Raw genomic sequence first — 15,333 nt, forward strand, 5'->3', positions numbered from 1 at the left:
CCCCTGACCCCAAACCCCCACTCCACCCACAAAAGGAACATGTTTAACCGTGTCCTAAATCGAAATGCAAGCACAAGCCATGACTTTGATCCAATAGAAATACGACAGACGACGCGGAAGTTCTCCCTCGCTTTTGCAGCAGCTGGAGGGAGACGAGGCTGGGAAAGCAGAATATCGTCTGTCACTCATTTCTGAAACTACGACGAGCGGTCAATGAGGAGCCTGTGTGCAAGAGAGGGAGGGACTAAGCAATGTCACTTCCCGTTCAGTTATACCGCGAAGCGGTCTTTGGTGATTCGTTCGGCAACGTCACTTCCCGTTCACTAACCGAACGATTCATTTGGGCGGGGAGGTGAATGAGGGGGGCGAACGATTCGTTGAACGATTTGTTTGAACGAGTCTTTTTACTGAACGAACTGGAATGGATTCGTTTCCTCAAGTGAACGACAGATCCCGTCACTAGTACACGAGCCCAGTAAAGTTACTATGAATAGCCACGAGGGGTCTCTGTTGGACTGGACTGGACATCAATGTTGACTTCTCTTAACTGCAAAGATCCCCTTTTTCTCACAGTCAGCCACGATGTGCTGAAAGAAAATATGTCGGGCGAGCCCAATTTAGCGGAGACTATCTGCAGAGCCATTCTGACAGCAATACAAAATTTTCCCACAGTGATGGCGACAGCAGCTTCTACTTTATGATCTACTTCGGTAAGTGTATTGTGACTGTTGACGCTTTTATTAGCGTTGGATTCTCAACTAGGCTAATTTACCAGAGCTAGCTAACAGACACCAGTACAGTGCAATTCATAAGTAGATTCTTTCCCGCTATAATATAAGCAGTCAAACCAAGGGGCCGTTTAGATGATGATGCTCCGCGAATAAGAGACATTTCATGTTTGGATGTACAGTTGTGGTCAAAAGTTTACATACACTTGTGAAGAACATAATGTCATGGCTCTCTTGAGTTTCCAGTTATTTCTACAACTCAGATTTTTCTCTGATAGAGTGATTGGAACAGATACTTCTTTGTCACAAAAAACATTCATGAAGTTTGGTTCTTTTATGACTTTATTATGGGTTAACAGAAAAGGTGATCAAATCTGCTGGGTCAAAAATATACATACATGGATCTGAAAAAGCGAATCATTGACTTGAACAAGTCAGGAAAGTCACTTGGAGCCATTTCAAAGCAGCTGCAGGTCCCAAGAGCAACAGTGCAAACAATTGTAAGTATAAAGTGCATGGCACTGTTTTGTCACTGCCACGATCAGGAAGAAAATGCAAGCTATGACCTGCTGCTGAGAGAAAATTGGTCAGGAGGGTGAAGATTCAACCGAGAATCACCAAAAAGCAGATCTGCCAAGAATTAGAAGCTGCTGGAAGACAGGTGTCAGTGTCCACAGTCAAGCGTGTTTTGCATCTCCATGGACTGAGAGGCTGCCGTGCAAGATGGAAGCCCTTGCTCCAAAAGCAGCACCTTAAGGCTCGACTGAAGTTTGCTGCTGATGACATGGACAAAGATAAGACCTTCTGGAGGAAAGTTCTGTGGTCAGACGAAACAAAAATCGAGCTGTTTGGCCACAATGCCCAGCAATATGTTCGGAGGAGAAAAGGTGAGGCCTTTAACCCCAAGTACACCATGCCAACCGTCAAGCACGGTGGTGGTAATATTATGCTGTGGGGCTGTTTTTGCTGCCAATGGAACTGGTGCTTTACAGAGAGTAAATGGGATAATGAAGAAGGAGGATTACCTTCAAATTCTTCAAGATAACCTAGCGTCATCAGCCCGAAGATTGGGTCTTGGGCGCAGTTGGGTGTTCCAACAGGACAATGACCCCAAACACACATCAAAATTGGTAATGGAATGGCTAAATCAGGCTAGAATTAAGGTTTTCGAATGGCTTTCCCAAAGTCCTGACTTAAACCCCATTGAGAACTTGTGGACAATGCTGAAGAAACAAGTCCATGTCAGAAAGCCATCAAATTTAACTGAACTGCACCAATACTGTCAAGAGGAGTGGTCAAATATTCAACCAGAAGCTTGCCAGAAGCTTGTGGATGGCTACCAAAAGCGCCTAATTGAAGTGAAAATGGCCAAGGGACATGTCACCAAATATTAGCGCTGCTGTATGTATATTTTTGACCCAGCAGATTTGATCACTTTTTTCTTTTCACCCATAATAAAGTCATAAAAGAACCAAACTTCATGAATGTAGAGTTGTAGAAATAACTGGAAACTCAAGAGAGCCATTACATTATGTTCTTCACAAGTGTATGTAAACTTTTGACCACAACTGTACATGGTTCTGTCTTGATACTATTTTTTTTTTAATATTGCCATTTGATATTGTAGGCTCCCACTAGCTGCAACAACGCAACTGTGTCAGCTCTGCTCACCACGGTACTGGTAAATGTTACTATGTTATGTAAATTAAAATGACACCAGCACCAAAAAGGTCTTTTGCTAGTTATTTTCTGCCTGCCACAGGGTAAACATAAAGCCTACTAGCCTATGATACCCTATAGTCTTTTGTTAAACATTTCTAGGCTCCGTCTGAAGGCTAATGTAGTGCCAACAATCCACCTGCCAGGCCCTGATGCACCAAATACATCTCAACAAAACAATGACTATTGTACTACAGCATCAACACCGAGGTCTGCCTATTTGAAGAGGGACCAATCGAGTCAAGTAGATGCTGCTTTGTCTGGGGCATTATTATTTGATCGTTAAGATTTAGGACATTTCCGAGATTGAGAAATTATTATTAAAAATTAATTATTAAATCAAAATTAGGATTTCATCCTATATTTTCATCCTACTGTGATTTTTTTTTTTCAGGATGTCAAAAAAAAATTAAAGATCAAGCGGCAGAAACACTCAACACGGCGAAAAAAACATTGCAAGTCAGTCGCCAGCCAGTTTCCTGAAATCAAGTGAGAGTGGGTCAAGTCAGATAATGACACAAGTGATGCGGAGTCCAAAAATGACAACGGAAGAGATCCTGAGACCTCAGATGCTGAATTTCTTCCGTATGCGACATCAGATGATGAGGATTTGGAAGAAATAAGTTTAGTAAATTTTGATGAAATGAAATAGTAGTCATAAATACACATTAAAGCGAGCTACCTTCATACTTTAATAATGATAACGATTCTATTTCATTCCTCCTGACCGCCAGAGGGCGGTGCTTAGCACCTGGAGGATGACCTGGCACACGCATGGCCGGACTCTCTCCTGTATGCGTTTCCGCCTCTTCCCTTCTTGATGGTGACTGTGCACAGGATCAGCCGGAGCAATCATGAGGTGTTGTTGGTCGCTCCGTTCTGGCCAGGGAAACTGTGGTTTCCGATGATTCTCAGACATCTCAATGGAGATCCTTGGCCTCTACCCCAGAGGAGGGACCTGTTGTCTCAGTTGGAGGGGAGCATCTGACACCCCCACTCGGAGCGTCTTTGCCTGTACCTGTGGCCTCTGAAGGGCCGGATTCCCTGTTAGAGTCCTGTACGGAGGCGGTTGTACAGACTGTACTTTGTGCACGTGCGCCTTCGACGAGGGCACTTTACAGTAACAGGTGGAAACTTTTCAATAAATGGTGTAAGTATAACAATGTGGATCCTGAGCGCTGCTCTGTGCCATTATTGCTCAACTATTTGCAAGAACCTCTTGATAAGGGACTTTCTGTCTCAACTTTGAGGGTGTACATGGCTGCGATATCCGCCCACCATGTTTTGGTGGATGGCCGATCAGTGGGCTCACATTCCCTGGTGTGTCGGTTCTTGAAGGGTGCCCTTCGTCAACGACCTCCAAGGTTACCACGCGTTCCGACGTGGGACCTCCCTTTAGTCCTGGAGGGTTTGTATTCCGCCCCTTTTGAGCCCTTGAATGGGTCTGACATTAAGTGGGTCACAGTGTAAACTGCGTTCCTCCTCGCAATTACTTCAGCAAAGCGAGTGAGTGATTTACATGCTTTATCAATTTCTCCGAACTGTTTACGGTGGAATTCCGACGGCTCGGGGGTTACATTATGGCCCAATCCGAGTTTTTTGCCAAAGAGACTTTCAGCCTTTCACGTTAACCAGCCGATTACCCTGGCTGTGTTTAACGATGCGAGTGCACCTGATGGGCATTTGCGAAGTTTGCTATGTCCTGTTCGGATGCTGGAGCACTATGTCGGTGTGACTGCGAGCACTCGTAAGTCGGATGCTCTTTTTGTATGTTTTGGTGTCAAGACAAAGGGCTGCACGGTCTCGAAGCAGCGACTGTCACATTGGGTTGTCGAAGCTATTCTGCAGGCCTATGAGTCCAAAGGTCTTCAGCCTCCTCGAGTCTCGTGCCATTCCACAAGAATAATGGCAACTTCCTGGGCGGCGCTGAGAGGTGTTCCACTGAATGACATCTGTTCTGCCGCAGCATGGGCATCGTCTTGTACGTTTGCCCGCTTCTACAGAGTGAATGTGGCAGCTCCTCACCCGGTGGCTTCAGTGGTGCTGTCGGCTTCCTCTCACCGCATCTGAAGTGTCTTCGTGACTATGTTGGTATGTGGTCATCCAGGTGCTAAGCACCGCCCTCTGGCGGTCAGGAAGAATGAAATAGAACGAGAGTGACTTCTGTAACTGGGGTTCTTTGAGTTCCGGATGACCGCCAGAGTTGCCTGTCACTCAGACTCCCTGCGAGTACATTCTGAAAAGGAACTAGTGCTGGGTGAGTGTGTGCCTTATATTGGCCTGTGACGTCACCCAGGTCATGCCCACTGGCATGACTTTGTTGGCAAAGGACGGCGGGTTCCGCCCCATCCTCGACCTGAGGTCGCTAAATTTCTACCTCAAGTGTCTGAAATTTCACATGCTGCGCATGGCGGATGTCCTGCAATCAATCACTCGAGGAGACTGGTTTACGAGTGTGGATTTGAAGGACGCCTATTTTCACGTGCCAGTGGCGCCACACCACAGGCCATTCCTTCGCTTTGCTTTCGAAGGAAAGGCGTCCCAATACAGAGTGTTGCCATTCGGCCTCTCTCTCTCTCCCCGGACATTTACAAGATGCGTGGCTGCGGCGGTGGCCCCCCTGCAGAGCCGCGGCCTCAGGATTCTTCCTTACTTGGACGATTGGCTTGTGTGTTCACAGACTCGGGAACAAGCTCTCAGCCATACCGCGCTGCTGTTGGACCATGTACAGCAGCTGGGACTCAATTTGAACCTTTCGAAAAGTTGTTTGGTTCCCTGCCAGCAGGTGATTTTCATCGGCATGAGCTTGGACTCCTTGACCATGACCGCCTCTCCGTCGCCACAGAGGGTGGACGACGTTCTTCAAACGGCCGCGCGTGTCAGACACAGTGCGACGCTGTCATACGGGTCTGTCCTCCAGTTATTGGGAAAACTAACTGCACTTTCAAGCGTGGTGCCATTGGGCCTTTTGTTTCTGCGCCCGCTGCAGATTTGGGTGAACGGTTTGGGATTGGACCCCAAACGGCATCAACACAGACTTGTGACTCTCTCAGGGCGTTGTCATCAACTACTGCGGCCCTGGATGAACAGACAGTTCATATGCAAGGGCGTCCCACTGGGTTCACTTCCCTCGCGCCGTGAAGTGGTTGTGACGGATGCGTCTCTTTCGGGCTGGGGTGCAGTGTGGAACCACAGGTCGGTCAGGGGAGTTTGGTCCCCACCGGAGAGGCTTCGTCACATAAATGTGTTGGAACTTCGTGCTGTCCGACTCGGTCTCAAGTATTTTCTCCCTGCGTTGAGAGGAAAGCATGTTCTGGTTCGGTCAGACAATACGTCCACTGTCTACCATATAAACCATCAAGGGGGAACCAGGTCTCCTCACTCACTGGCAGAGGCTCGAGAGCTTCTCCTGTGGGCTTTCCCACGCCTTCTAAGTCTCAGAGCTGTCCATCTTCCCGGGGTGCACAACTGTGCAGCGGACTTCCTCTCCAGGCAGAAGCCACCTCCAGGGGAGTGGAGGTTGAACCCTGCTGTGGTTCAGGAGATATGGAGGAGGTTCGGTGTAGCACAGGTGGACCTCTTCGCTTCAGGAGCGACCACTCATTGTCAACTGTGGTTTTCCCTTGCGGAAACGAGCAGTCCGCTAGGTCAGGATGCCCTGGCACACGCGTGGCCGGACTGTCTCCTGTATGCGTTTCCGCCTCTTCCCCTCTTGACGGTGACTCTGCACAGGATCAGCCGGAGCAATCACGAGGTGTTGTTGGTCGCTCCGTTCTGGCCAGGAAGACTGTGGTTTCCGATGATTCTCAAACATCTCAATGGAGCATCTGGCACCCACACCCGGAGCGTCTTCGCCTGTACCTGTGGCCTCTGAAGGGCCGGATTCCCTGTTAGAGTCCTGTACGGAGGCGGTTGTACAGATTGTACTTTGTGCACGTGCGCCTTCCACGAGGGCACTTTACAGTAACAGGTGGAACCTTTTCAATAAATGGTGTAAGTGTAACAATGTGGATCCTGTGCGCTGCTCTGTGCCAATATTGCTTAGCTATTTGCAAGAACTTCTTGATAAGGGGCTTTCTGTCTCAACTTTGAGGGTGTACGTGGCTGCGATATCCGCAAACCATGTTTTGGTGGAGGGCCGGTCAGTGGGCTCACATTCCCTGGTGTGTCAGTTCTTGAAAGGTGCCCTTCGTCAACGACCTCCAAAGTTACCACGCGTTCCCACGTGGGACCTCCCTTTAGTCCTAGAGGGTTTGTGTTTCGCCCCTTTTGAGCCCTTGAGTGGGTCTGACATTAAGTGGGTCACAGTGAAAACTGCGTTCCTCCTCGCAATTACTTCAGCAAAGCGAGTGAGTGATTTGCATGCTTTATCAATTTCTCCGAACTGTTTACGGTGGAATTCAGACGGCTCGGTGGTTACATTATGGCCCAATCCGAGTTTTTTGCCAAAGAAACTTTCAGCCTTTCACGTTAACCAGCCAATTACCTTGGCTGTGTTTAACGATGCGAGTGCACCTGATGGGCTTTTGCGAAGTTTGCTATGTCCTGTTCGGATGCTGGAGCACTATGTCGGTGTGACTGCGAGCACTCGTAAGTCGGATGCTCTTTTTGTATGTTTTGGGGTCAGGACAAAGGGCTGCGCGGTCTCGAAGCAGCCCCAGCAGACTTCCAGCGAGTACATTCCGAAAAGGAACTATTGCTGGGTGAGCGTGTGCCTTATACTGGTCTGTGACGTCACCCAGGTCACGCCCACTGGCGTGACTTTGTTATTTTATTCTTGACCCTTGGGGGTCTTCCTGCCGGCTCCCGAAAAACAGGCCGTCGAGATGATTGTCCTTCCGCAGAGAACGAACGTGCAGTTCTCGGCGCAGGTGGAGCTCCGGTTGCAGAGTGATAGGCAGGAGCACGCCCGCGGGTGGGCCTGGAAGCTCGCTGCAGGACCGCAAACTGTTGCCTGGACCTGTTACCTTCCACAGCTCTCTCAAGGGTTTGTTGGGCCGCTGGGCCAAACACATGACCCGGCACAACAGGTAGAGTGCAAAGCGCGCCCCTACATGACTCGGTCAGAGGAGACTGTGCCAACCATACTTGACGTCTGGCCACAGTAAGTGTTGACATGAGCCTGCCAAGTTCCCTGGACATAAATGCGAACGTCTGGAGGGAAGGGTCGCTCAGGTTCCGTACACTGTTATTGACACCTGGCTCCCCCAATGACTGTGAAAGGGCCAGGGCAAGGTGGGAAAACGTATTACCCAAGCGGCCAATCCGAGCCGCAACATCATAGGCCTTGGTAAGGAGCTCATCAGTCACCCGGCACTGAGGGCGCGGGCACCGAGCCTCCGCGCGGGCAGCATCCGCCGGGTCCACTATCAGGCTCGCGACAAAGCTGTCCACCGACGGCATCTTGTGTAACCCATATTGAGCCGCAGCATGCATAGAGCTGAGAGCCCTACAGTCCGGGGACAAGTGGGTGGATGACTTAGGATCTGCCCAGCAAAGCTGAAGCTCTTTGATATAGGGTAGCGAAGCAGGCACACGGAATTACGGCTTTTGAGCGGTCTTAAAGAAGGCACTAGAAACCGCATTCTCGGCTGGTAGGGTCTCAACGCCCAGTTGTGAAAGGGCTAACTGAACGGTTTGCTTTACGAAAGACAAACCAGGACCAGATTCTGGTGGTAGGGAGTCAGATGCGTCAGTCTGTCACTGAGGGGCCTGGAGAGGGGCTGACGACAAGGTCCTCACCGTAGGTAATATCGTCAGACCTAAACAGCGAGTCACTCGCAGCAATGGACAAAAAGTCCTCCTCCAGGTGGCCAACATCACTGCGGTGCACCAGCCCAGGCACGCATTCAATGACACCTGCAGATGCACTCACATCCCCCCCAGGCTGTAAGCTCAGAAGCAATGATTTAATCTGAGAAAACTCAGAAGCTAAAGTGTCAACTTTAGCAGATAGCATGTTGGCGCTAACACAAGCTTTCTTTGATGATTTGGCCTCAACATGCTGCTTTTTATGGCGCTTGGTCTCCTTCTTCGGGCTCGACTCCAACGGTTCGTGAGGAATACCATTTTCCACCATAGCCAGTCTAGCGGTTCTTTCTGACAACGGGATGCAGACACAGTGAAGACAGGCCTCATCGGTGAGCGCTTCCCTTAAATGCTCAACGCCCAGACACAATGGGCATAAGCGTGTCCGTCTTCCGGGCTCAGGTGGGCTAAACAGCGATTACACGCGTTCACTAGCGGGCCCGACATGTGTACACACAGCGCGAGCCGCACTCACGAACTCCGGAGCGAGACAACAAAGCACGATGTACCCACAGCGAAAAACACTCAAGGACCAGGCCGCAGTAATGAGGCTCAAAGCAAAGAGATCAAAGCAAAGAAGCCAGTCGGTTACAGCAGGAGGAGGTGCGGAGCGAAAACACACTCACGCATTCCCGTTGTACAAGTGCAAGGAGCGAATAACACTCACAGCACAAAGTAACGGCCTGGAGCGAAAACACTCTCAGCCTAAACAGTGTCCAGAGCGGAAAACACTCACGGAAATATGTAACCGAATAAGTTTCGGAAAGCAGGAGGAGCCGCGGAGCGAAAACACACTCACGCATTCCCGTTGTATAAATGCAAGGAGCGAGCAACACTCACAGCACAAAATCACGGCGCGGAGCGAAAACACTCACAGCCGAAGCAGTGTCCAGAGCGGAAATATGTAACCGAACAAGATTCGGAAAGCGATTGTCCAGCTGCCGCTCGCAGCCTCAGGAGGACGTAACCCACGTAGCTCCAACCAAGTCGGTTTCGAGGTTTCCGGCAAGCGCGGAAATACGACCTTTGCTGATGCGAGAATGTAGAAAAGGAACTATTGCTGGGTGAGCGTGTGCCTTATACTGGTCTGTGACGTCACCCAGGTCACGCCCACTGGCGTGACTTTGTTGTCATTTTATTCTCGACCTTTGTGCTGCGCACACGTAGATATCCAGGTGCTAAGCACCGCCCTCTGGCGGTCATCCGGAATTCATAGAACCCTAGTTACAGAAGTAACTCTCGTTTATCTTTATATAGAGAAGACACTCAGTGCTACAGGAAAAGGAGTAAATATTTTTTCCACTCTAAACTGCTTCTCAGTCTTTTGCCATTATCATTTTTCAATGTTGCCCCAGTCTTGCTATGTTAACTTTGTGCTGCTAACTAAATTTCTTTGGTCTGTGCCATTGTTTTCTTGGTATAGCTTAGCTTTCTATGTTGTGTCACAATCTGACAGTGAAAGCTGATGCTGATTCAGCATATATCTCTAATTGTTTGCTATTATTATTATTGTAGCATATTGAATATTGTTTCAGAATGTAATAACAATATTTTACACACCAATAAAATAAACAGTCATCAAAATATAATGTTAACAATTTATGGTTTTCATTTTTTTATGCAATTCATGGCCCTGTCAGTGCTTCAGCCTCAAGTTTGGCTCTCACGTCTGGGATCTCCTGACAACAGGCATTCTCTTGGAAGGGTAATTACTTGACAGTTTACAGCTACACCTGGAAAATAAAATTGTTTTGTCATTTACTTTGGAAAATATATACCATAGATGATACATTTATTCAGCCAGATTTGGACTAGCTTTACCATATTTAGATAGCGAGGAGCTGACCCATAACCTGACTAATACGATATCCAGTGTCAGCAATGTGGAGAGCATGGAAAAAATATACAACCATGTAATCACATTTTCTCTAATTACTGAATTTGGATCGAGCTTGATCAATTGGTCTTTACTTAGTTTGGTTGTTTATGATTTTGGGCTTTTGTTGGCATAACTACTCGTCAATTTTTGCAGTTACAACTAATATCACGGAATGACTGGTGAAAGTAAGGCTCATAGAAAAATCACAATGCTGGACATAGGCTTACCAGTCCGAGCTTCATCAATTGGTCATCACTTAGTTTGGTTGTTTATGATTTTGGGCTTTTGTGGGCATAACTACTCGTCAATTTTTGCAGTTAAAACTAATTATACCACAGAATGACTGGCGAAAGTAAGGCTGATAGAAAAATCACAATCCTGGACATAGGCTTCCCAGTCATCCGTTGGTGAAGCGTGGAGCTGGCAATCGGCGTCATCACCAACGTCTGCTGTACCGAGTAAATCATCGTCATATGACGCCTCATGCATAAATTATAATTCAACAGTGGAGCCTATAATGTGACCATTTAATGGCCACAGCTATTTTTCTGTATGTGTTTGCTTTATTTTATGTCATTACTGCCATCATAAAATCTTAAATGTTTCATTGGCATAAGAGCAATATAGCTCTAATGTGTGTATGTCTGTGTGTGCATGTATTTAAAAGATGCTCTGGAAAAAAAAAACCTGAAACCTTGAAGTAAACACTTGTGTTGAGTAATTATGTCACAGCAGCCATTAACAATAAGTTGTCTGTTTGAAGTGTACTGTTCAAGCTGCAAGTCATTTGTGTTATAATGACATATTTTCACAGTCGTCATATTGATTTTTATGTTGTACATTGTTCAAGTCAGGCGGGATGAAATTCATACTTCTTATTATTTACAAGACATTTTTATATGCTTAATGTTTAGAATGCATGTACAATTGTTAAATATGTTAATTGAAAGCTGGTTAAAAAAAAATCGACGAGAAACAGTTCATTTGTATTTCATGCATTGATTCAGGTTTTTAAATTATATAACGGTCCGCTTGGGCGAATTTATCGTCATTTATCGTTATCGAGGTAAATCAGCTCAATTTACCTTTATACGTACTTAAGGCCATATCGCCCAGGTCTATGTTGTCGGAATTTTCAGCATGTGCTGCTTTACAAACGGCGCCCCATTAGTTTATACTTATGCGTCCTGCCACATTTTCTTTTGAAGGTGCACATGAAGACTTCAGCCAGAGAGGTCGCTGTATTCATTTTTACTTTTTCCATCAGGTATGTGTGCTTCCCTTGTCTTTATTTTGTACTGTGTGTATTTTTATTAATGTGATTGTTCAAATGTTCATTTTCGTAAAAACTAAAAACTGTTGACAGTCGGGGGAAGGGGGAAAGTTATGTTTGTTGTATATTGGATTTGTTTTGAAGCTGTGCACGGTAAAATGTATTATTTCAGTTGGTACCGAGACTGCTGAGAGACAGGTGCGCATGAGGGCTTCAGCCTTATGGAGGTAATTTGTGTCTTTATTATTCAATCCAAAAAAAAAGTTGCTTGAATCAGAATATACATTTTCAATCAAAAACAACCTCACTTCAATAAAAAAAAAAAGTGTTTGAATGCAAAAATAAATTTGAAACTCAAAATAATGCATTTGAAAACTATTTTTCTTCTTTTTTTTTTTTTTATTGAAGTCGTTTTTTTTATTGAAACTTTTTTGATTGGAGTAATGTAGTTTTGCATTTGGGCCACATTTTGGCTAGGACATTTGTGTCTTTGTTATTCAATCAAACAATAAGTTGCTTCAAAACAAAAAATATTTTCAAAAGAAATATAGTTTCAATAAAAAATAAAAACATTTCAGTCATAGAAAAAATGTTTTTGAATGCGAAAAAAGTACGGTTGTCAAAATTATCGCATTAACGTGCAGTAATTAATTTTTTAAATTAACCACGTTAAAGTATTTGACACATTTAACGCGCATGCCCCGATCAAACAGATTAGAATGACAGCACAGTGTAATGTCCACTTGTTCCTTGTGTTTTTGGGTGTTTTTCGCCCTCTGCTGGCGCTTGAGTGCGACTGATTTTATGGGTTTCAGCACAATGAGCATTGTGTAATTATTGACATCAACAATGGTGAGCTACTAGTTTATTTTTTGATTGAAAATTTTACAAATTTTATTCAAACGAAAACATTAAGAGGGGTTAGATATAAAATTTGTATAACTTGTACTAACATTTATCTTTTAAGAACTACAAGTCTTTCTATCCATGGATCGCTTTAACAAAATGTTAATAATGTTAATGCCATCTTCTTGATTTATTGTTATAATAAACAAATGCAGTACTTATGTACTGTATGTTGAATGTATATATCCGTCTTGTGTCTTATCTTTCCATTCCAACAATAATTTACAGAAAAATAGGGCATATTTTATAGATGGTTTGAATTGTGATTAATTACGATTAATTAAATGATTATGTCATCAGCAACCTCTCCAGAAGCCTGATAATGATCCTGATTATTTTGAATCAGGTGTGTTGGAGGCCATGGTACCCGCGGGTTATTAAAAGTATAAAAAAAAGCATAGGATTTAGTTTTCCATTATTAAAGGTATTAAAAGTATTAAATTTGCTGTTGTAAGTCTGGAATTTTTTCACCGTGGTCTTAATTTTCAAGAACTTCTCGGTGCAACCTAAATTATATCCGTGACGTTTTTTTTTTCTTTTTTTTTTTTTTTTTTTAATCCATCACGAAGATGACGCATAGAATTTTTACGATGCACTGCACTACAAATCGAAATGCAACTCGTGCGTGCCAAACCACCACAACTGGCAAAACGGAGAATCCAACCACCTCTGCATCGGGAATTCGTCCGTTTGTCGGTGGAACGAAAATCCCGCAGGCAGAAGTATTGTGGATTCTGAACACCAAAACAGACCACCATTCATATACTTCATATGAGTCCATTGGTGATCTGTTTTGGATATTACGTCATTTTTGGCTGTCACAATCTTGGTCATATTGCGTTTTGTTCCAGAGGGAGCGTTCCCGATGTCGTAATTGTCTTTTGTAACGAATTTTCAGTTAGCAGAAAAAAAAACGCACATTTTCTTAATGTTTAAATAGTCTACATATTTTTATGATCATTATAAATGCATTTACACAATGAAATAACGCTGGAAAAGTTTGTTAAACATAATGTTGGTCAAATCCTGTTTTATTCCTGGAGGGAGCATTCCCGACTTCGTAACTGCAGCCAATTTAAGCTCATCAAGACTTTAAGATAGAGGTAAAATCCGGCCTAAAAAATCCAGCCGGACCACGGGTATTAAAGCCCGACCCGCGTTTTGTGTGATAACATTTGTGACAATGTCTGCATAAAAGCCTGTCTCTTATAACGAATTCTCAGTTGGCAGAAAAAAAAACGCACATTTTCTTAATGTTTAAATAGACTACATATTTTTATGACCATTATAAATTTATTTACACAACGAAATAATGCTGGAAAAGTTTCTTAAATATAAATAAACAGATGCGGTTTTGCGGACTCGCAGAGGGGAGATTAAAAAGGGCGAATAGGCACGCTCTGGCTCTGCAATGACCATACAGCGCATTCTTTTTTTATCCAAATTATTTATTTTATAACAAGCATTCCTTAGTTTATCATTCATACATCGTTAATACATAGTTATTTCAAAAAGTTAGCGAGAAAGAACCCTGGCCCGGCCCGACGTAATAATTGACATTTTAATTTTGGCTCATGTTTTCAGTTTAATTTAGCTGTTTCCAGCTTGCTATGTTTATAATTGCGATGTTTGTTTACCGCTTTTCCTCTTACTGCGAAGAGGGAGGAAGTTACATCGGCCGCCGCTATGATATTTAAGTCATCAGCCATCTGCTGTGACCCGGGAATTTAACGCCTGCTATCACGCACACTGCTTCCCATGTCAGTCGACACGGGAAATTGTTTTCATACACAACTGCTGCACGGTTAAGTCCCGTGATATTCCCGTTGTTTTGGAGTATGTGATAGGGGCTCAAGTTACGTCCAGATACTTTAGGTTGCAGTTTATGGGTCATGCGAAGGCAGTGGACCTGCTTAAACATTTCGGTTTGACTTTCGAATGAATGTGAATTTCGCCGTTTTAACTCAAGAGTTAGCCATGTCCACTGGGGTCTTGGCAGGTGCACTAACGGCTAGCCTGTTACAGAAGATGTCTGGTCTGAGTCCTGTCCTCCTCCTCTTTTTGTCCATAATTATTGTGTGCGTGTGTGTGTTTAAAAAAATTCTGACAGACTTTATAATGTTATTTTAAATGTGTTTTAATTGTATCTTCAATATATGTGCATTCTTTTGTCAAACATACTTAGTAATTGAGGTTAAATTTGATGTTCAGTGCTTTATTTATTTAAAATGATTCAATATGATCTAAATAATGGGTGCGAGAAAAGTATTAATTTTCAGTTGAAATGGCAGTAAAAAGGGTCTTAAAAGTCTTGAATTTAGATTTATCAATCCTGGGGGGACCCTGGAGGAGGGAGACATGGAAAACACAACAGGAAAAGTGGCACCGAGGTCCGGATTTGTGAACCCTGGTTTAAATCATTCAATCCCAGAAAAAGTTGCTTAAATCAAAATAAATTTTCAACGAAAGAAAAAAATCATTTGCAAAAATAAAATTGCCCTTCCCTAAAAATATTTTTAAATATTTTATTTATTCGAAATATATATATATATATATATATATATATATATATTTTTTTTTTAAATTGAAGTGTCACTTTTGATTGACTCATTTTGACACAAAGATCTAACTTCGCCGCTACTTCCGACATGTTTGAGTGACAGGTGACTACGCCAATGGCATAAAAGCATGTTGAAGCAAGAATAATGGCCACCAGGGCTCCAGCCAGCCATCGGAGTCTGCTCGAGTCCAAGTTGAAAATAGCGCACCTAAGGTGGATGACTCTATGATCCGAGAGGAGAGCCTGCTGCTTAATGATTCAACACGAGGATCTTCACCCGCTGCCCTGATGTGACGGCTGGCAATCGGGGTCCAACCGGAGTGTCGCGATGCGCTGGTACGGGGGTGGGCGGCGAGTGGCTAGACACTAGCCAGCCTAGTAAGCGAGTGGACGGCTGGCGAGTCGCCGGCGTCCGCGCCGGGAGCCCCGTTGCTTCAGCTTTGAATGAGTGTCGTGTCAC

Source organism: Corythoichthys intestinalis, chromosome 8 (assembly GCF_030265065.1).
Source record: "Corythoichthys intestinalis isolate RoL2023-P3 chromosome 8, ASM3026506v1, whole genome shotgun sequence".
In the NCBI taxonomy this organism is placed as follows: domain Eukaryota; kingdom Metazoa; phylum Chordata; class Actinopteri; order Syngnathiformes; family Syngnathidae; genus Corythoichthys; species Corythoichthys intestinalis.